Raw genomic sequence first — 21,531 nt, forward strand, 5'->3', positions numbered from 1 at the left:
TTCTTTTGATGCTTGTCCCTAAAATTTGCCACCCCCAAACTCATTTCTTTTAATACTTTGGGTGGATTTCTTTCATTTTGAATGATAATGGTGAAAAGCACATATACTAGCACTTTTTTACAAAATGACAAGCATTTCTTCTCCCTTTTATTGTATTTTTTTTTTTTATAAAGTGTACCTAATATTCAATTATCCTCATGAAAAGGGTTGGAGTGTTTGGTTCATTGGCTAGGTAGCAACAAGGGTTTCAAGGAAAATCAGGAATAAAAAGGCTCAAAGGGGTTTGCAAGGGTTATTTTTAATTAGGAAAAGGGCCAAAAGTTTAAAATAAGAAGGTTTAAATCAAAGAATGCCTAATCATCTCTCTTTTCAAGTACAAGCTGGTATTTCACCTTGAAAGGTTTAGAAAATTTGTTCTAGGATTGGTGAGACATCATTTGACTACCTTATATCCAATAATTCCCTCTAAACATTCCAATCTCTTGAGGACTAGCTGGGTGGCTTTTTGGCTAAGAAGATATAGGCAAGGGATAGACACTTCAAAACCTTGCACCTCTTAGGAAACTTTCAATCCACAAACCCCAACTAAAAGGTGAGTCAAATCACTCTCATAGGCACATTTTCAATACTCAAGGGATTTGGCAAAAGATTTTAATGCATGGTGCATGATTCCTAAAATGAGTAATGTATTAACTAAATGGAGGAAGTCTATTTGTGTATTTGTGTGCAATGTGATGTATAATGTGTATGTAAATGTGTAATGTGTGTGTATGTATGGATGTATATGTAAAATATTTACAATATATGTAAATGGAATGGGATGAGATGCTCCTATACTCAAAATGTGAAAAATAAAGCCAAAAATCAAAATGTGCACCCCCAAACTCAAAATTGGACATTGTCCTCAATGTCTCAAGTAGTAGATAACCAAAACTCAAAGCAAATTATATTGACCAGGAATTGTAAAGATTAAGAGCAAAAAGAAAGAGTTACCTGGTATGGAGCAGATGAGAATTCAAGATATAAAGGGATGCATAAGAAGCTGCACAGGTTATGCAGAGTTAAGTGTCATCGAACATGTGCATAAGTAGGGTGTATAAGCCGTGCGGTTCTGCATGAGTGGCAATATGGGTTGCATAGGCTATGCAGGACATTTGCATAAGGGGAATACAGCCTGTGCAGTTATGCATAAGTAGCAGAAAGGGTTGCATAGGCTGTGCAAAATATTTGCATAAGGAAATTCATAGCCTGTGCAGTGTATACAAAAGCTGCTGCATGATGATTAGCAAGGGGAAATGTACAACCAGCAGTAGAAGCATTGAAATATATACAGAGTATGGGCAAATATGTACAAAAGGGCAATAAGTGTAATGAAAATCAAAGAAAACTAATGTAATAGCTATCCAATGAAACTTCAAGAAAAACATAATTTAAAACAAACTAATTCAAAACAAACAAAAATAATTCAAAACAAACTATAAATGTTTGAACATATTTACAAAGGAAAAGTCCTACAAGTTGGAACAAAAGTAAAACAAAAACTAATCTAGTTCTATTATTTTGCCCTTGTCCAAGGATGTTGCTAAGGGGGTAGTTGGTTGTTCTTTGTCGAAATGATGGTGCTGGAGGAGGTGATGGAGGTGGAGGTGGCATTCCCAGAAAGATCATGAGTTGCTTCACCATCTCCTTCAATTCTTTTTGCTTGTCCCTGGTTTCCATTACAAGGTCAAATAGTTGATCATGACGATCCTTGAGTGTATCAAGACCAGTGTCAAGCTTCCTATCCACAAAGTATATATCATCACTAAGCCTTTCAAGATAGGTGAATAAGGCTTTAGTGTTGAATGCAGGAGGGGCTGTGGATGAGGAAGGTTCAGCTGTAGGAGGTGTGGGCTGAGCAGAAGCTGCTGGGGTCTCCTGTGCAGATTGAGGGTGTGGGGTAGGTTCAGTAGAGTGCTGTGGAATTGATGGGAAAGGTTGGGCTTCTAGTTGTGCAATGGGCTCAGTTTCTGCTGCAGGTTGTGCAATGTCAGAATGTGGCAAACTGAACCCTGTTTTAGATAGGTGTGCAGTATCAAAATATAAGGTGTCCACAAGTGCTGGTATTGAGTGCTCTTTAGGACTAAAACCAAAATGCTTGGCTATAACTGTTATGAGCCCACCCAAGACAATGTCACTTATGGATTTGGTGGCAATATGCAACACATGCTCACAAAAGAAATAACCAGGAGAAACCTTGACCTTGTGAAAAGCACACCATAACATGAATAATTCAGATTTCCCCACAGCACCAGAACTAGTCCCTCTGCCCAAAATAGTGCTAGCAATCAGCCTAAGAATAAACCTAAGTGCAGGGTCTAGTATTTGAGAAGTTTTGGATCTCCTAGCAGAGAAAGTCTGAGGTTGGTTTGTGATGATTCTCCAGAATTGTGCAGCATTCCAAATACCCTTGTTTGCTACCTCTACTCCAGTATGTGGCACTCGAAATAACCCATCAATTGCAAACCCAAAAATGCTATGAAATTGGTCCAATGACAGCTCTCTATTTTGCCCCAAACATCTAAATTTCATAATTGGCTTATGGTCTACATCATGCAATTTGAGGGTAGCAGAGAATGAAGAAATAAACTCCAATACTAAGGCTGGGTAAACAATTTCTTGCTTGTGCACAAATTCCATCCAACCCATACCATCAAGATAGGCAACCACATTGTCAAATAAACCAAGTGACTGGAGAGAGTCCACAGAAATATACCTAGTGGGTTGCACCTTTCTTTCCTTAAGTCTCTTAAAGGCTGCCTTTTGAACTGCATCAGGAAGAGACCAAGGGAGTTTTGAAACCAATGAGACTGCTGACATTTGCTTTTTGCTGGAAGAGGGTGATTTGGCTTGTGTGGAGGCTGAGGTTTTAGGGTTTTTGGGTGGTGGTTCTGAAAATGGTGTGGGTGGTTCTTTGCGTTTGGATAGAGGAGGGGCAGAGGACATGGGTCGAGTGGATTTCGACCTGATTTTTCGTTTATACGTGGTTGTGGAGGGTGGTGGGGGTGTCGCTTGTGGAGGGGAATCGGGATTGGGAGGTAGCGTTGACAATGGTGAAACCTGGAGAGGGGAAACTGGACGGGAATGGGGAGGCGACTCCATGGTTCTTGATAGTGAGGATGGAGGAGATGAGGGCGGAAATGAGAATGCAAGGAGAAGTTAGGGTTTACCCGACGAAAATGCGAGTGGAGAAAAAGGGTATGCCGGAATTGAGGTCGTGGGGGAAAAGGGGTGAGCAGGGATATCGGGAGGTGGAGGTGGGAAAAGAAAATTGCCGAAAAGAAATTTGATTTGAATCGGGTTTGTGTAGAAACTGCATAAGTGAAAAGTGAGTTGTGCATAACCTGTGCACTCTTTTATACATGTTTCGGTATGATTTGAACTTCAGAGAAATAGCTCATGCACAAGTGCATAAGTCATGCATTGTCCTTATGCACTGTTCGGCAAATTTTGAAATCTTGGGTTGGTGGTCATGCAGTTGTGCATAAGTCATGCACCCTCCTTATGCAAGTCTCAGTAGGTTTTAGTGTTTGGAAAATGTGGTCATGCAGTTGTGCATAAGCTATGCACTCTGCTTATGCATGTTTCGATGGATTCTGATTTTTGTGGAAGGTGGTTATGCAGAAGTGCATAGGTCATGCACTCTGCTCATGCAGGTCTCGGCAACTTTTGAAATTTGGGGAGTGAAGTCATGCGGGAGTGCATAAGTCATGCACTCCCCTTATGCACCTCTCGGCAGATTTGGTTTTTCAGAGAATCGGGTCATGCAGAAGTGCATAGGTCATGCACTCTGCTTATGCACCCCTCGGCAGGTTTGAATTTTTGGAGTTTCTGGTTATGCAGAAGTGCATAAGTTATGCACTCTGCTTATGCAGGTTTCGAAAGATATGAAATTTGACAAAATTAGGCTATGCAGAGTTGCATAAGCTATGCACTCTCCTTATGCACTTGCAATAAGGGTGAAAAATGGCAAGAATTGTGGTTATGCAGGATTGCATAAGCTATGCAGTTGCTTATGCACAATTCAACAGGATTAAGATTGCAATGGAACATGAATTGCAAGTGTGAAAAATACTCTAGAATGAGGAAATATAATTCTATGAAGCATAAACCATGAGAAATTTTCACCAAAAACACATCAATATATACAAAGTTCATCAAAAATGCATCACACAAGCATGTAGAAATGGATCCTGCATAAAAAGAATTTGTGACCCATGCCATTTTGATTCAAATTCTGCAAATCAACATTTAGCACATTAAAACTCAATAAAATCTGCATAAAGTTGCATTTATCTACAAATAATGAAATGAACTCTCCAAGTTATGCCAAGAGAATGCAATATTGTCCACCTTGACTTCCACAACCCAAATAATCTCAAAACTACAAAAAATGACCAACTTACCACCATATTAGCATTAAAAGCACATATACTTAAAAGTCACACACCCAACCTCACCAAAAACACAAGCCATTTGCTGCAGACACCCTTTTTGCTGCAGATTTCATTTTTCCTCTGCATAAACCAGATTGCAGCTACTGCACAGGTTATGCAGCAAAAACCAATCAGTTTTTGGGAGAGTTTGAAGGACAAAATTTTCAAGTTAAGAATCACTTCCCCAACAGTTCACCAGCCTTTCTTCATTGAAATACATCTACAAAGGACAAGATTTAACAATGTCAAAAATTGAATTTGGGGAGATTCAAGATAAAAACAAAAGCAATGAAAATAAAGGTAAATCAGCAAAATAAAAATAAAATGACTTGGGATGCCTCCCAAGAGGGCTAATTTATAGTCCTTAGCTGGACTCTTTATGAATTTCACTGAAAAGAGGTGAGGGATTGGAGAGCTTGTAACAGCTTGCTCCTTTTATTGGGTCTCCAGTTATGTAATGTTTCAATCTATGCCCATTGACCTTAAAATTCCCAGATTTTTCACTCCAAATTTCAATTGCTCCATAAGGGAAAACCTTAGAAACTCTATATGGACCAGTCCACCTTGATTTAAGTTTTCCAGGGAACAATTTCAATCTTGAGTTGAACAATAAAACTAAATCACCCTCTTTGAATTCCTTTTTTCTAAGATGCTTATCATGCCAGACTTTGGTTCTTTCTTTGTAAATACGGGCACTTTCATAAGCATCCATCCTCAGTTCTTCAAGCTCATTAAGTTGCAATAGTCTCTTTTCACCAGCTTGCCTAAGATCAAAATTCAAGGTCTAAATGGCCCAATATGCTCTATGTTCTAGCTCCACAGGTAAATGACAAGACTTACCATACACCAACCTAAAGGGAGTAGTTCCTATAGGGGTTTTGTAAGCAGTCCTATATGCCCATAAAGCATCATCTAGTTTGATAGACCAATCTTTCCGAGAATTGTTCACTATTTTCTCCAAAATATGCTTGAGCTCTCTGTTAGAAATTTCAACTTGTCTTGAAGTTTGAGGGTGATATGGGGTAGCTATCTTGTGCACTACACCATACTTCCTCATTAAGCTCTCAAATTGCTTATTGCAAAAATGTGAACCACCATCACTAATTATAGCCCTAGGAGCTCCAAATCTGCTCAAAACAAATTTCTTCAAAAATTTCACTACCACTCTAGCATCATTAGTTGGAGTTGCAATAGCTTCCACCCACTTTGACACATAGTCAACTCCAACTAGGATGTATTTATTACCAAACGAAGGAGGGAATGGCCCCATAAAATCTATTCCCCAAACATCAAATAATTCCACTTCAAGAATATCATTTAGGGGCATTTGATCTCTTTTTGACAAATTTCCACTCCTTTGACATTTATCACATTCCAACACAAATTTCCTCACATCCTTAAAAAGATTTGGCCAAAAGAAACCAGCTTGCAAAATTTTACTAATAGTGCTTTAGAGATTCCAAAATGTCCTCCATAATCAGAAGCATGGCAATGATGCATAATACTCTGTGTCTCCTCATCAGGAATACATCTCCTTATTAAACCATCACAGCATCTCCTAAAGAGTAAAGGATCATCCCATCTATAAAACTTCACCTCATGTAAAAAGTTTTTCTTTTGTTGCCGTGTCATACCTAGAGGTAAAACTCCACAAGATAGATAATTCACAAAGTCTGCATACCAAGGTAGTTTAGCAACAAGAGAGAAAAGTTGTTCATCCAAGAAAAACTCATCAATAGGGATTTCATCCAATTCTTCTTCATCCAATTTCAACCTACTAAGATTATCAGCAACTACATTTTCAGCTCCCTTCTTATCTCTAATCTCCAAATCAAACTCTTGTAGCATCAGAATCCACCTAATGAGCCTAGGTTTAGCCTCCTTTTACTTGAGCAAATACCGATGGTCGCATGATCTGAAAATATAACCACCTTTGAGTCAATAATGTAAGGTCCGAACTTTTCTAATGCAAAGACAATTGCTAAAAATTCCTTTTCAGCTTGTTGCATAATTTGTTTGAGCCTCATCCAAAGGTTCTACTAGCATAATAAATAGCATAAGCCTTTTTCTCCTTTCTTTGACCAAGAACAGCTCCAATTGCATAGTTGCTAGCATCACACATAATTTCAAAAGGTAGGCTCCAATCAGGTGGTTGCATGATTGGTGCAGTGATAAGAGCTTGCTTCGACCTGCAAAAGGCATCCAAACACTCTTGGTCAAATACAAATGGTGTGTCATTACTTAACAAATTAAACAAAGGTTTGGCTATTTTAGAAAAATCCTTGATAAAGCGTCTGTAGAACCCGGCATGTCCTAGGAAACTTCGAATTCCTTTGACATTGGTAGGAGGAGCCATCTTCTCTATCACTTCAACCTTGGCTTTATCAACCTCTATTCCTCTGTTAGACACCAAATGTCCAAGCACTATCCCTTCCTGAACCATGAAATGACACTTTTCCCAGTTTAACACAAGGTCAGTATCTGCACATCGCTGCAAAACTTTAGAAAGGTTAGCCAAGCATATATCAAATGAAGATCCATAAACAGAAAAATCGTCCATAAAAACCTCCATTATGTCTTCAATGAAATCTGAGAAGATTGGCATCATGCACCTTTGAAAAGTGGCTGGTGCATTACACAACCCAAATGGCATCCTCCTATAAGCAAAGGTTCCATATGGACAAGTAAAAGTAGTTTTCTCTTGATCATTTGGATGGATAGGGATTTGAAAAAAACCTGAATATCCATCTAAATAGCAAAAGTAAGAATGCCTAGCCAGTCTTTCTAACATCTGATCAATGAAGGGAAGTGGAAAATGATCTTTTCTAGTGGCAACATTTAATTTTCTGTAATCTATGCACATTCGCCAACTAGTCACTGTTCTGGTGGGAATTAATTCATTATTTTCATTTTTGACAATTGTCATTCCACCCTTTTTTGGGACAACATGTACTGGGCTCACCCAAGTACTGTCTGAGATAGGGTATATGATCCCTGCATCAAGCAACTTCAAAATTTCCTTTTTAACAACTTCTTTCATATTTGGGTTCAACCTCCTTTGATGTTGGTTTACAATTTTCTTCCAAACTGATTCTATGCATGCAAAAGTGTGGGCTTATTCCCTTAATGTCATCTATGGTGTACCCTAAAACTTTTCTGAATTGCCTCAACACTCTTAACAACTTATCAGCCTTTAAGGTACTCAAGTTTGCATTTACAATTACTGGATAAGTGTTATTGGTGCCAAGAAATTCATACCTGAGCTGAGAAGGAAGTTGCTTAAGTTCTACCTTAGGTGCATCTTCTTCCTTGAATGATGGTTGCTTAGATTCTGCTATTTCCTTTTGTGTGAGTTGAAAAACTGGAGCAGAAATGAATGGTGGACTACCCTCTAAGTGTTGAGCATATGTAGCCACATGAGGGTTGTCATAGTCTATGCCTCCTCCATGAACCAAGCAATTTTCAAGTGGATCTTCTGGATATTTCTTTCCGAAGTGTTCTTCAACCAGCTCATCAATAATATCAACTCTCAAGCAAGTATCAGCTTCAGAATGATGCTTCTTCATAGTGTTATTAATGTTGAAAACCAATTGCTCTTCACCAACTCTAAGAGTCAATTTTTCTCCCTTGACATCAATCAATGCTCCTGCCGTAGCTAGAAAGGGTCTTCCCAAGATAATTGGAATGTTAGAATCCTCCTCCATGTCCAAGATGACAAAGTCAACAGGTATGTAGAACTTCCCAACCTTCAGAGGCACATTCTCCAAAATCCCTTCAGGATACTTAATTGATTTGTCAGCTAACTGAAGAGAAATGTGGGTTGGCTTAAGATCTCCCGTGTTGAGCTTCTCATAGATGGAAAGGGGCATAAGGCTAACACTAGCCCCTAAATCACATAAAGCTTTTGTAGAACATGATTCCCCAATGTGGCATGGAATTGAAAAACTCCCTGGATCCTTGAGCTTTGGAGGAAGTTTCCTTTGGAGGATAGCACTACATTCTTCTGTCAAAGCTACAGTTTCATTATCTTCAAGTTTCCTCTTGTTTGAGAGAATTTCTTTCAAGAATTTTGCATAAGAGGGCATTTGTGAAAGAGCATCAACAAAAGGCACATTTATGTATAGTTTCTTCAAAACCTCTAAAAACTTCCCAAATTGCTTATCAAGCTTGGCTTTGTGGAATCTTTGTGGGAAAGGAAGTTGTGGCTTGTAGGGCTCAGGAGGTATATATTTCTCTTCCTTTTCTTCAATTTCCTCTTTACATTTTTCTGCACTCTCTTGTTTTTCACTCTCATCAGTTTCTTTCTCATTTTCTCTCTTCTCACTATTTTCACTCTTCTCATCATTTACAACTTTCCCACTTCTTAAAGTAATAGCTTGACACTGCTCTCTTGGGTTTTCTGGTTGACTTGGAAGTTTTCCAAAAGACTTGGTACTTGAAGAAGATGCTTGTTGTGCAATCTGATTTTCCAGCATTCTGTTATGTGTTTGCATCTGTTCCAGCCTTGCTTTCATCTCTCTCATCTCCTCATCATGCTTGTTTTGGTTAGCAAGAATCTGTTGCAATAAAGCTTCAGTGGTAGAACTTTGTTCTTGCTGTTTTGGTGGAGGATTCATATTTTTCTGCTGAAAATTAGGCAATGGTTGCCTATTTTGCTGATATGGAATTCCTTGTTGCTGTTGTGGTTGAAAATTCTGATTTGGAGCTTGATTTTGCTGATTTCCCCATGAAAAGTTGGGATGATCCTCCAATTTGGATTATAAGTTTGAGAATAAGAATTCCCCATTTTCTTGTTTCCATAATTACCAACATTGTTCTCCATAATCTACTCCACAGCTGGTAGTTCCCTCTGCATAAGCCACTTGTTGTGAACTTCCAGATGATGATGTTGAACTAACCAACATACTCAAGTCTTCCATCTTCTTAGCAAGGACATTTGTAAGTGCATCAAATTTTGCATTAATTATGTTGAACGGATCAAGATCATACATTCCAGCAGTTTGCCTTTTTTGAGTTGGAGCTGGTCCTCTTGGACTACTCCAAAGATGAGTGTTCTTTGCAATTTTCTCCAGTAGCTCATAAGCTTCATCTTTATGCTTCATAATAAATTCTCCTCCTGTTTGAGCATCAATAATCCCTCTAATTGCAGGAGTGACATTTGTGTAAAAATTCTGGTTTATCATCCATTTCGGAATGGCATGATGTGGGCATTGTCTCTCTAATTCCTTCCATCTCATCCATGACTCATATAGCGTTTCATCCTCTTTTGGTCTGAAAGCTATCATTTGATTCCTCAACTCTTGAGTTTTTCCAGGTGGAAAATATTGTGCAAGAAATGCATCAGTGAGCTGCTCCCAATTTGTGATGGAGTTGTGAGGTAAAGAATCAAGCCAATCCAATCCTCTATCTTTCAAAGAGAATGGGAATAGCTTCAGTCTTGCTGCATCATCAGATACTCCAGGTTGTTTTTGCATGTCACAAATCATAGCAAACTTCTTCAGATGTGTGTGTGGATTTTCAGAAGGATGACCCCCAAATTGAGAATTTTGAATCATTTGAAGAACTCCAAAATCCATCTTGTAGCTATTTGCATCAATTCTTGGTCTTGCTATGCTCTCTCTCAAGTCATCAAAACGAGGAAAAGCATGATCCATCATACTTCTCCTAGGCAAATTAGCATTAACAACTTCTTCCCCTTGGGCTTCATTTTCATTGTTTTGACCATTTCCAGCATTACCAACACCAATTCTAATTCTTTCATCAGCAATGTCTGCTTCAATTTCGGTTTCTCTCAAAGCTTCTTTTCTTTTTCTGGTTTCTTTCTTGTTGGCTTTACAAAATTTCTCAATTTCAGGATTGAATAATAAGGATGTATCACTTGTGCTTCCAGCTCTTCTCATAAAAGATTAAAAGTACCTGAAAAAGAACAAACAAACACAAAATGAAAAGATAACAAAGATAAAACTATAAACAACTAAAATAATCAAGAATTCAATCTTAAACAAACAACTCCCCGGCAACGGCGCCAAAAACTTGATGTGGCCCAACCGCAAGTGCACGGGTCGTACAAGTAATACAGTAAAGATATCGTTCCCATGAGGAGTTGAGTTAATGATTGAATTTTTGATATAAAAAGTTGACTAAATTGAACTAATTTCAAAATTAAAATAATAGATTGAATGGGTATTGGAGTATGAAGTCTATATGTGCAAAATTAATAATCTATTCAACTATGTAATGATTTAACTAAAATTGCATCAAATTGAAATAAGCAAATTCAAATATGGCAAGATTTAAAATGGCAAGCAATTAAATTCAATTGAAAATTAACAATGGTAAAAAGGCGATTCCGGAGTTCGGGATTTCATATTCGAGCTATTTTGGAATTTTAAATTGGTTATCCAATCTTGTGAAACTAATGGTTTTAAGGAGATTAATTCTTAAATCCTTTGAATTCCCTTTCGAGTGAGACAAAGAGTGCCTTAATCAATCTAATCCTACTTTCATGGAGTTAGAATTAATTAAGACTCATTAAGTTCTTTAATTAATCTGTGAATCCTCTTAATCCTTAGTCTATTTCTAGATCTAAGTTAATTAAGTCCAATTCCTTGATTATCTATCACAAGGCCTTCTCCTTTCGGTGCTTCAACCATGGATTAAGAACATTACTTAATGGGATCTTACACTAAGCATGTCATTAAGCACACAAGAAATGAATAAAACTCATTAAGACCACAAAATATGGATTACCCAATCAAAATCCACAAAATATCTCAAATATTACAACCCTTACTCCAGAATCAAAAGTAAACTACTCACTATCCATAATGCTTACAAGATATTATAAGTTTATAAGGAAATAAAGCTTTAATCTAAGCTAAGAAATAAGAAATTAAACACTAGAAATGTAGAAAAATGTAAGGAAAGAAAGAAATCTGCAAATCTTGGTTGAAAATGGTGTGGAAGGTGAAAGTGACTCTTCAAATTCTGCCTCTCCTCTTCCTTTCCTTTTCTGCTCCTTGTCTTCCCTTTCTTTCCTCCCCTTAAAATGGGAAAATGGGACTATTTATAACATTTTCTGACATGGAGCCCTAAAATAGTGTGTTCTAGGAGGGATTTTCTGAGGGAATCTTCTGCCAGCTCATTAATGAACTCTTTATGGGACTGCATAAGTTATGCAGTCCCTTATGCGCTGGTTCTGGTTCACTTATGCGAAACTGCATGACTTGGTGCATAGGTTATGCACAATTCCGTGAGAGTGCATAAGGGAGGCGTGAATGTGCATAAGCTATGCAGTCTCCTTATGCACATTTCGGCAGGTATTAGAACAGTGATTTTTCTCCTTATGCAGATCTGCATAGCTTATGCAGCAAGTTATGCACAATTTGGTCAATGCATATTTCAGCTTGAAAACTTGTTTTTGACATCTTTGGCTGTAGAAGTCACTCCTCAATGGTAAAATTTCTCTTCAGTCCTTCAAAAACACCATTTTTCCTACAAAACAAAGTAAAAATTACAAATTAATCCAAAATCGACAATTATGAAAAACTAACTAATTTACTAATGAGATTAGCTAAAAATAACTAATAATAGAATAAAATGGCTATGAAATTAGACCTAAATGACTATGCAAAATGTATGCATCAGTGGCTTAGATCAGGCCACCGACCTCATTTTTTCTCTTTGGTTTCAGGCAACATTCAATCAGGTTCCGGCATAAAAATCCCAAGCAACATCAGGCATTAAATTACAATCTTCTTAGGATCATTCTTTGCCCATAATTATGTCTAGAATATTACATTTTGAATATATGGCATTATAGACTAAATATAATATTTTTAAAAAATTGCTAGCAAACATTTAATAAGTTTGTTGATTTGATTTAAAGAAAAGCATAATAGTGTACGTAACTTTCCCTTAAATATACATTTATATCATATAAATAAATAAAGAGTCTCGAATACGAGACTTGTAAAACAACTTTATTTTAGCACAACTTAATTCCCACATGAAAATGTGAGATTATCAACTCATAGCTGCACCCAAACTCAATAGTAACTAAAAGCTTCGAAGTCAAGCATAAGTATTAGTCAACTCTTGAAGAATCTGAGCAATTTGCTTAGTCTTTGTAAGCTGCAGCTTATGATCTCCACCTTTGACCTTATACATCTTGTGTGGTTTATAGTTTGCTATTTGCCAGAGTTGAAATTTAGGTAAAATTATTTTGTCTTGGTCGGTCCTTCCTTAGTGAAAAATGGTCACTTAGCTAAAATATTTTGAAATAATGATCCCTTCTTTGTCAATATCTTTGCCAATTCATATTCCTTGAACAAATAATGTAATATATATGTTGGTTATATTGGGAAAAAAAAAAAGAGAGAGAAAGCATCATCAATGGATTTGAAGGAAAAGTAAGAAACTCATTTTCATGCTTCACTTCTTTCTTTAGTGAAGGATTTTGCCAAATCCAAATAAATACAAGATTCCTTCCAACAAAATACAACTTTTTCAAAAAATATTTTAATTACAAGTAATTTTATTCTGTTGTGTACTACAGAAGCGTATAAACTGCAAAGAAATAAAATAAATGTACAAAACACCAATATTTACGTGGTTCACCCTCTCAACACAGGGTTACATCTACGGGCATGCCATCTTCCACTATCAACAATAACAAATCATCATTATAAGCTCAAAGCTATACTACCCATAAATCCAATTACACCTAAGAGAACCCACACCGCATCAATTGCTTATAGTAAATATATTAGTTAGTCCCTCTCAGTCTCCTTTAGACATAACCCAATATATTTACAATTTTAACTACTACACCACAAAGAGTGTCTTCGACTACATGGGTAAGAGCCCTCTCATCAATAGACAATAATTCATTCCTCTTGAATTCTATGTTCTTTCTCCACCTTATGCTGAAGCTTCTCTCCACTGCAATGGGCAGAAGCCCCTCATCAATGGGCAAAGCCAAATCTGCAGTAATTGGCAAGGTCCCTCTCTATAATGGGCGACAGCCTCACTCCATGAGCTGAAAGCCAAATAACCTTTTCCACAATTGTCCTATTTATAGTATTAATTCACTCAATCCTAATCTGGTTAGGAGTTCCACTTAATTTAGGAAAAATACTAAAATAAAAGTTCTACTCAATATAGAAAATATACCTCCATCCAATTGAGGAATATTTCTCTAACTCAAATTAGAAAAAGATTTCTACAAATCCCACTAGGATTTTGAGTCATAATTCTAGCAATCTCTACCTTGACTCAAAATCTATCAACCATTGCATACCTCGAATTCTTAGGTATCTTCAATCATTACATCTCCATGCTTGAGCTTAAACCCTTCAAATCATCAATATCTCCAATCTTCATCTTGGGTGTAACTTGCTTCTTTCTTCAAAAAAAAAAATAAAAACATTCGCATCATTAATTTTCTTGATTTTGTATCAAGAGCTTCACCTTAAATTCAATTATCTACCATCACTATTGTTGCATGTGCAACTTTTCACATGTCACCGTAGCTCTACCTCCAACCAAACTCCCCAAGATCATCCCCGTACTCTGATACCAATTTGTTGTGCACTGCAGAAGCATGTAAACTGTAAAGAAATAAAGCAAACGTATAGAGCTACATCCACGGGCATGCCATCTTCCACTATCAACAATAATAAATCATCATTACAAGCTCAAAGCTATACTACCCATAAATCCAATTATATCCAAGAGAACTCACACCGCATCAACTGCTCATAGTAAATTTATTAGTTAGTCTCTCTTAGTCTCCTTCAGACAAAACATATTCAGTTTTTTTTTTACCTTGAAAATCTTTAAAAAGGATAGAGATTATTTAAAATTTGAATTATTAACCTTTATATACTCAACGGACTAAATTAATATATAGCTTAATTATACTAAGGGCGTGTTTTATAGGGGAAAAAGCTGAAAAAAGAAAAGCATATGGAATTATAATCAAAGTAAAATTTTTATGGAAAAGAGAATTATTATTTTTCTTATAAATTTTACTATATAGGAAAAAAAAAAGAAATTAAATGATTTGTTTATTTTCTATGTTTTGATGGAAAGAAATTAAATTAAAAAGAAAAATTATTACATTTTAACTATTATACTCATATTGAATAAATAAAATTATATTAAAGAACAACTATTGAAAGGGGAAAAAAAAAGGCATAGAAGGAAAATAGAAAAATCAACAATGTTTTTTTAATTTTTTTCCGCCTAATTCAGACATAAAAACAAATTTTCTCAAAATAATTTGTGAGCATTTTGCATACAAATTCTTACAATTTGTTTTCCTTTCACCTTTCAATAAAACAAGGGAATTTATTTTTTTTTCTTTTTTTTCCTACCTTTTTTCTCCCCTTCATTAACTACAAAACAGGACCTAAAGATTAATTTTATAAATGTTTTTCACAATATCGCTAAATTTTAAATCGTTGTGTTTAGAATTTGGCCAAAGATATCATTAGAATGTGGTCATAACGACCTTAATAATTAACATTTTTCTTATTCATAATTTTAAGAGAATTACAGTTTTGTTCAACTCTTCTGTCTTTATTTATTTTCCTTATTCTTTCTTTATAATTTTGAGGTCGGACAATAAGAGAGGAGAATGAAATTGGTTAAACCATATAACCGATAACAATTTTTTTTTTTTTTTTTTTTTTAGTTTCAACTGATATTTAAAATCAAAATTTTATAATTTTGAAAATATTACTGTAACACTAAGCTAAAAGTTATATATGTATATATATTTCTATTCAAAATTATGTAAGGAAACTATTAAACTAAATATGGTTAAAGATATAATAACCATTACTTTTCTCATTTAGTTTTATTTATATGTAAATTTTATTATTTTAAAAATATTTCAATACCACTAAATTAAAGCTAAGTAAAGAAATTAACTCAGATGATATGCCTCAGGAGGGCATATGGTATATAAATTCTCCCTCAGAAGAGTGAAGCCCAGTTTCAATCCAGTTATCTCCTCACCATTGCTAGTAAGTGTAAAATAAGTGGTGTCCCTCCAGTCGAGAAACACCTCCATGAGCTGTGTAATGAGACGAGAGAGAATTAAACAAAGTAATTAAAAAGTTAAGGAATGAATATAGATAAAGATATAAAATTACTTTTGGAGTTTCCTTTGAGAGATTAAACTCTTGGATTGAGTGGGTTTTTTTTCTCTTTTTTTGGACAAATACATACCTTATCCACAACATAAGATTTTGGTTTCTTAGCCCCTTAGGATTCATATTGTAATCATCTTCTTTTCTTAATAAATTTCTTCTGCTAAGCTCTTGTAGAGTTAAAAAAAAAATCTCATTATATGCTCTTGGCTATAACAGAGACTTTTCCTTCCCATTCCTACATTATAGTAAGTGGCACGTGATTGCCATACCATATATGAACTGAGTTAACCCAACTGACTAAATCAGATGAATTCAATGTCTCTTGTTTTGATCAACTGGTTGGTTGATCAAGATTATGGATGCTTGGAGTGGGATGTTTGATCAAGATTTCCTCCCAGCGTCTCTTGGTTTTTTTTATCAACTTCTTGTTCCTCTTTTTAAAATAGGCTTTTTATGTTTCTTTGCTAATGCTAAGGGCTTTGTCTTTATTGGGATTTGTCCAGCTAGATGTCTGGGATTGAAGTCACTTCCTCTATTTTTCTTGTACTAGTGCTATTTCACCCATTTCCTCTAATTTTAATAAAATTTGCAGCTTATAATAATAATAATAATAATAATAATAATAATAATAATAATAATAATAATAATAATAATAATAATAATTCAATGTACAATCCAATTATTCAAATCAAAAACCATAGTTTTGGTAGGTGAATGATTTGATTTCAATTATAAATAAACTGAATTTTTTTGGTTTGATCTTGGTTTTAAAAGTTGATAAACAGAATTAAATCAAACTGAACCGAGTAGAGCATATGCTGAAAAGTACCTGTTTCTAGTTTTCTGATCTCACAAATTCTGCATACTCCTTTTTAGATTTTACAGTATTTCTGCAGAAATTCTACAATATATATATTGATATTATTTATCCAATTTTATGTTATTTATGTTGGCATCTGTTTCACTTCTACGATTTTTCTTATTTTTCATGTAGAATATTCAAGATTAAGTAACAATGTTGGCTTAGTAATTTTTTAAATAGCATCTGCTTGGCATTAGATATTAATTATTTTAAAATATCATTCACTTGACATTCGGTTTATTATTTTTAATTTCTAAAATTTAAATCTCTATTTTCCCTTTACCTTTTTTAATTCATTCTATTTTTTTAAAGGTTGTAAAATTTTTAGATTTTGCTTTTTTATGCTCTTTTTAATATTTTCATTGGTATATATAAGCTATTACAAACAATTTGTTGATAATTAAATTTTTAAAATTTAAAAATGAAATAGTATTTATGTCAGTTACTATTAATATTTGAAACTAAATTCATTTCTCACTTCTATCAAATATTGAGTATATGTAGGGCTTATTAAAATTTCTCTCTTTTTCACTTGCTTATATCGATAATTTAATTGTTCTTTATTTTTAAAATTTGTACAATTATTTTTTAATTATTTATGACGTTATGTTTTTCAAATTTATTGTCATTATGATCACAATGATAAATTGTTATCCAAATCCTTTCTGTTTATGTGCATTATTATAGACTATACTTCAAAAAATAAATGTTCCGATAAAAGATATTGGAGTTTGAAAATTAAATAACTAGAACAAAGAGGCATGACATTAATTGTATAACTTTTCAATGATTTATATAGTCGTGCTATTTTTAAAAAAATGCAAAATATTGTATACATTGGAAAACAATGAAGATTTTACTATAAGATTTTTACGAATTACCAATGAATTTCAAATCTCTTGATAATTTTAACACCTAAATTTTTCATGTCTCAATTTACCAACGAATTTTAAAATAGCATCTTTTTCATATCTCAAATTTTTTTCATGTCATATCTTGTAAGCTATATATATGGATTGGTAATTTGTTAAATAGCATCATACATTTGGCATTTAGATATTGATGATTTAAATTTTAATTTAAAAATAATATCCACTTCGAATGCAGTTTATATTTTTAATTTGAAATTTAAATCATCATTTTCTTTTTACTTTTTTAATTTATTTCACTATTTTTAGAGGTTGTCAAATTTTTATATTTGCTTTTTTTTTCTACCTTTTTACCCTTTGAGTCATATATATGAACTAATACAAATAATTTATTAATAATTAAATTTCAAAATTTAAAATTAAATGATTTTTATGTCAGTTACTACTCCTTTTGTCTCAGAAAGATAGACTTACTTTTCATTATCTATTCTAAATTATAGATACAGATAAATGCAAATGTAATAAATAGACACAGACATAAATAGGCACTGGCATATACTAAAGTAGACAGACAAACAAACACAAATACACATATGGACACATATATAGATATAAATAAAGATATAGATATAAATATATGTAGACACAGGTATATACAGACGTAGACAGACAAATACATATACAAGTACAAATAAAGACATAGATATAAATATAAACAGATAGGCATGAATTGACATAAATAAAGACATAGATACACATGCAGATTGGCACGAACATATATAAACCAAACAAACAAGCACAAATACAAATACAAATACAGGCATAGACGCAAATATAGATATAGACATGTACAGTTGTAGACAGATAGACACAGATACAATTCCAGACAATGAAGATCACAAATGCAAACATAGGCAAACAAACACATATATTGAGAGACAACATTATAGTTATTTAAAATATTATTAAAAAAAAAAGATGTGTGCAATAATAGATATAAATGAGTATTTTTTTTAAAATAACATTTTATTTGAAATAAATTATGTATATAATATAAAATATACCAAACAATGGATTTTATTTACAAATGAATTGAATTTTATTATAGAATTGAACAAAATAAGATCTAAATGAATATGTATATCTAACAGAACTAGTCCAGCTGATAAAAATGGAAGCTCTCCTGCCTTATCAATTAGATTCAATTCTGCTAGATAAGATTTAAAGATTATTTATTTTAAATGCATCATGCCATTATAGGAAAATATGTCCTTAAAATTGCGCAGAGAAGGATCTAATTTTAGTGCATGAAAGCTGACCCGGTGATATTCCTAACCGTAAATATAAAAAAATAATAATAATAAATCAATAAATATGTATAAAAATTAAACATGCAATATCTCATTAGCAACTAGCAGGGACACTTCTGTTTCGGGATGTCTCAGACTTTCAAACTAGTGGTCCTACTAATTAAATAATTTATTCTTTTTTATCAAAAATAATTTATTCTTGATTCATTTCATTTTGTGTTTTTTTTTAATTGAATTGACTTATTTTTCAAATTAAAATTAATTGAATTCTAATAATATAGTTTCAAATAATATTCAATTCAACTGAATTCTTGAAATATTTAAATTTCCTATTTAAGGTAATCATATATTTGGTAATTGTTAAAAATATAAAAAAAAAATGAGTTCAACTTTTATTCACATTCAAGCAATGCGAACCACAACATTGAAATATCAACTTTTATACGAAAAATTCTTATTTATATTTAATGTGAAAGATCAACAACCCAATTAATTAATTAAAGAAATGTAGGTGAGCAGTGTTGTCTCCTCCCATCCCCATTAAAGATAATAAATGTAAGTAGGGATGCCACTTGGAGTTGGCTTCATGGATCGTCAATTCACATCTCCACATTTCAATTTATTGCATTTGCGCTCCAAATTTGTTAAGGATTTTGTTAGCATATTAAAACACACGTTTTCCAAACTTCATTATTTATTCCGGCATGAACGCGGCGGGCAGAGAGCCACTTATCCTAAATTTTATGCCAAAATTAAAATTGACCTGATCATTTTAATAATTAAATTCTTTTTTTAAAATATAAAAAATATTTTATTTGAAATAATTTAATTTCTTAAATTTTGTTTTAATAAGAAGAAAACCTGTGTCTAAATTTGTTATTTAAAAAGTTATTTATTTTATTTTAAATAATTTGATATTTAGTAAAATATTAAATAAATAATAATATGCCTTTTCAAATAATTTATTTCATTGAAATTTTAATTTAAAATCTAATTTTTTCAATATTTATAAATTATAAATAAATGATAACCTTAAACTAAAAAATATATATATGATTACGTATTGTCAAAAGAAATTATATTGGACCATATAAAACAAAATTTTTTATATTATTTTTTCCTGAAAATTTTGTTAAAATTTTTTTGTAATTAATTATTTCTTAAAATTGTTGCTATAAATAAAATAATTTTTTCATAAAATATAGACTATAATATAAAAAAAACATAAGAATTTAACAAAGCATGTTGCTTTTTTATGAAATATTTATTACAATTTTATATATAATAATTATGAATTTAAAAATTTTAGTATTTTGCAAAATGTATAATCATTTAACTATAAAATAAATAATTTTATAAATATAAAATTTAAATATAAAGATTATTTTGTTAATAAAATAAAATTTCAGGTGTTAAATTATTTCAATTTTTTAAGTAAATTATTTTAAACTAAGAAGTAATTAACTATATTAAAGATTAATTTACACGATAGAGACTAATTTATATGGGTTGAGGATTGGCCTCCTCTACGTGAAATGGAAGACGACCATAACAATAAGAACAAGAAAATCTACAAGAGCCGAAATAGAGCATCATAAATAGGAAGAAGATGCCAAAACTTGTATGAGACGAATATATGAAAAAGAAGAGCTTGTCGAACAAGAAGTAGGAAATGTAAAGCCTATTTGACATTATTGTTGAGAAAAATATTTTTTTTAAATATGTTAATTAAAGAATATTAAAATTTGATTTAAAATTAAATTGATATTTTATAATTAAAAAACTTTCAAATAATAAAATAATTTTTTTTCATGCTGTTTTTTTAACAGTATTTAATCCAGCAATAGATATTCTAAGTTAATGATAAAGAAGTTGATTTTGTTAACTCTATTAGTGATATAGCTCTTCAATATATATATTTGATTAAGTAATTTTGGTTTTCAGATGGTCCATAAGCCTAATCATATTTAATGGTTCGGCCATAAGACTCATTTAGTCGGTTCAATCACTGTAAGATCCACTCAATAAAAATAATGAATCTTGATTAAAAATAAGTAATATTAGTAAAATTACCAAATATAGCAATGCCCATAATTATGCACTATAAATAGAAATATAATCATATAATTATACTAGTTAATAATATCCATATAATTATATAATTGACTTACGATAACCAACTATTGTCTATATCCTATATAAAGATATCACATCATCTATAGAGGTAAGTTCTTCTCCTTAATCAATCTGATATACTATTATCTCATCTTAGCTTTAACTTGAGCGTCGGTCGGAGAGTCATCAACGGGTCCATATTTGGTGGACTTTTGAGCTATTTATTTTCTATTTTGCAGATCTATACTCGCAAGAAATTTACATGGACCATAACAGTGGTGCCATTTATGGAAAACGATACAAAAAGTTGTGTCTTTTCCTCATATTTTTCACATTTTACATTGAGATCGGAAGAATGGAATCGGATAAGTGGATGGCTTGTGGTTTATGACAACCCAACCAATAAAATTTATCACACTGTTTTAGAATCTTTAAAAATAATTAGAGGTTTGATCATTATTTCTTATCTGTTTTGTTTTTCCAAGTGAGATTGAAAAAATAATTTTGGCTTGTATTTATTAAATTTTTAAGTTTTAAATTTATGAAAAACATTGATCCTCGAAATATTGAGATGATGCAATTAGGTGTGCTCCCATTGCTTTTGGTCATCCTTTATATGTAGAGAAGTACTCTGCATTGTTAATTTTGGCATTGATTCTTTAATGATGAAAAAGGCTATTTTTTGTTCAAAATTACCAAATGAGCCACTGATTAATGGGCTCACGTGGTTAAGCTAAA

The 21,531-nt window shown here is 32.8% G+C and overlaps 1 non-coding gene across 1 annotated transcript; it reads left to right on the forward strand.

Moving 5' to 3' along the window:
- The first annotated feature begins 9,668 nt into the window (after positions 1-9,668).
- LOC131170098 (small nucleolar RNA R71) lies at positions 9,669-9,776 on the forward strand. Its single transcript, XR_009141041.1, has one exon. It is a non-coding gene; the product is annotated as a small nucleolar RNA R71 (small nucleolar RNA).
- Positions 9,777-21,531: the final 11,755 nt, after the last annotated feature.

Source organism: Hevea brasiliensis, chromosome 10, assembly GCF_030052815.1.
Source record: "Hevea brasiliensis isolate MT/VB/25A 57/8 chromosome 10, ASM3005281v1, whole genome shotgun sequence".
In the NCBI taxonomy this organism is placed as follows: domain Eukaryota; kingdom Viridiplantae; phylum Streptophyta; class Magnoliopsida; order Malpighiales; family Euphorbiaceae; genus Hevea; species Hevea brasiliensis.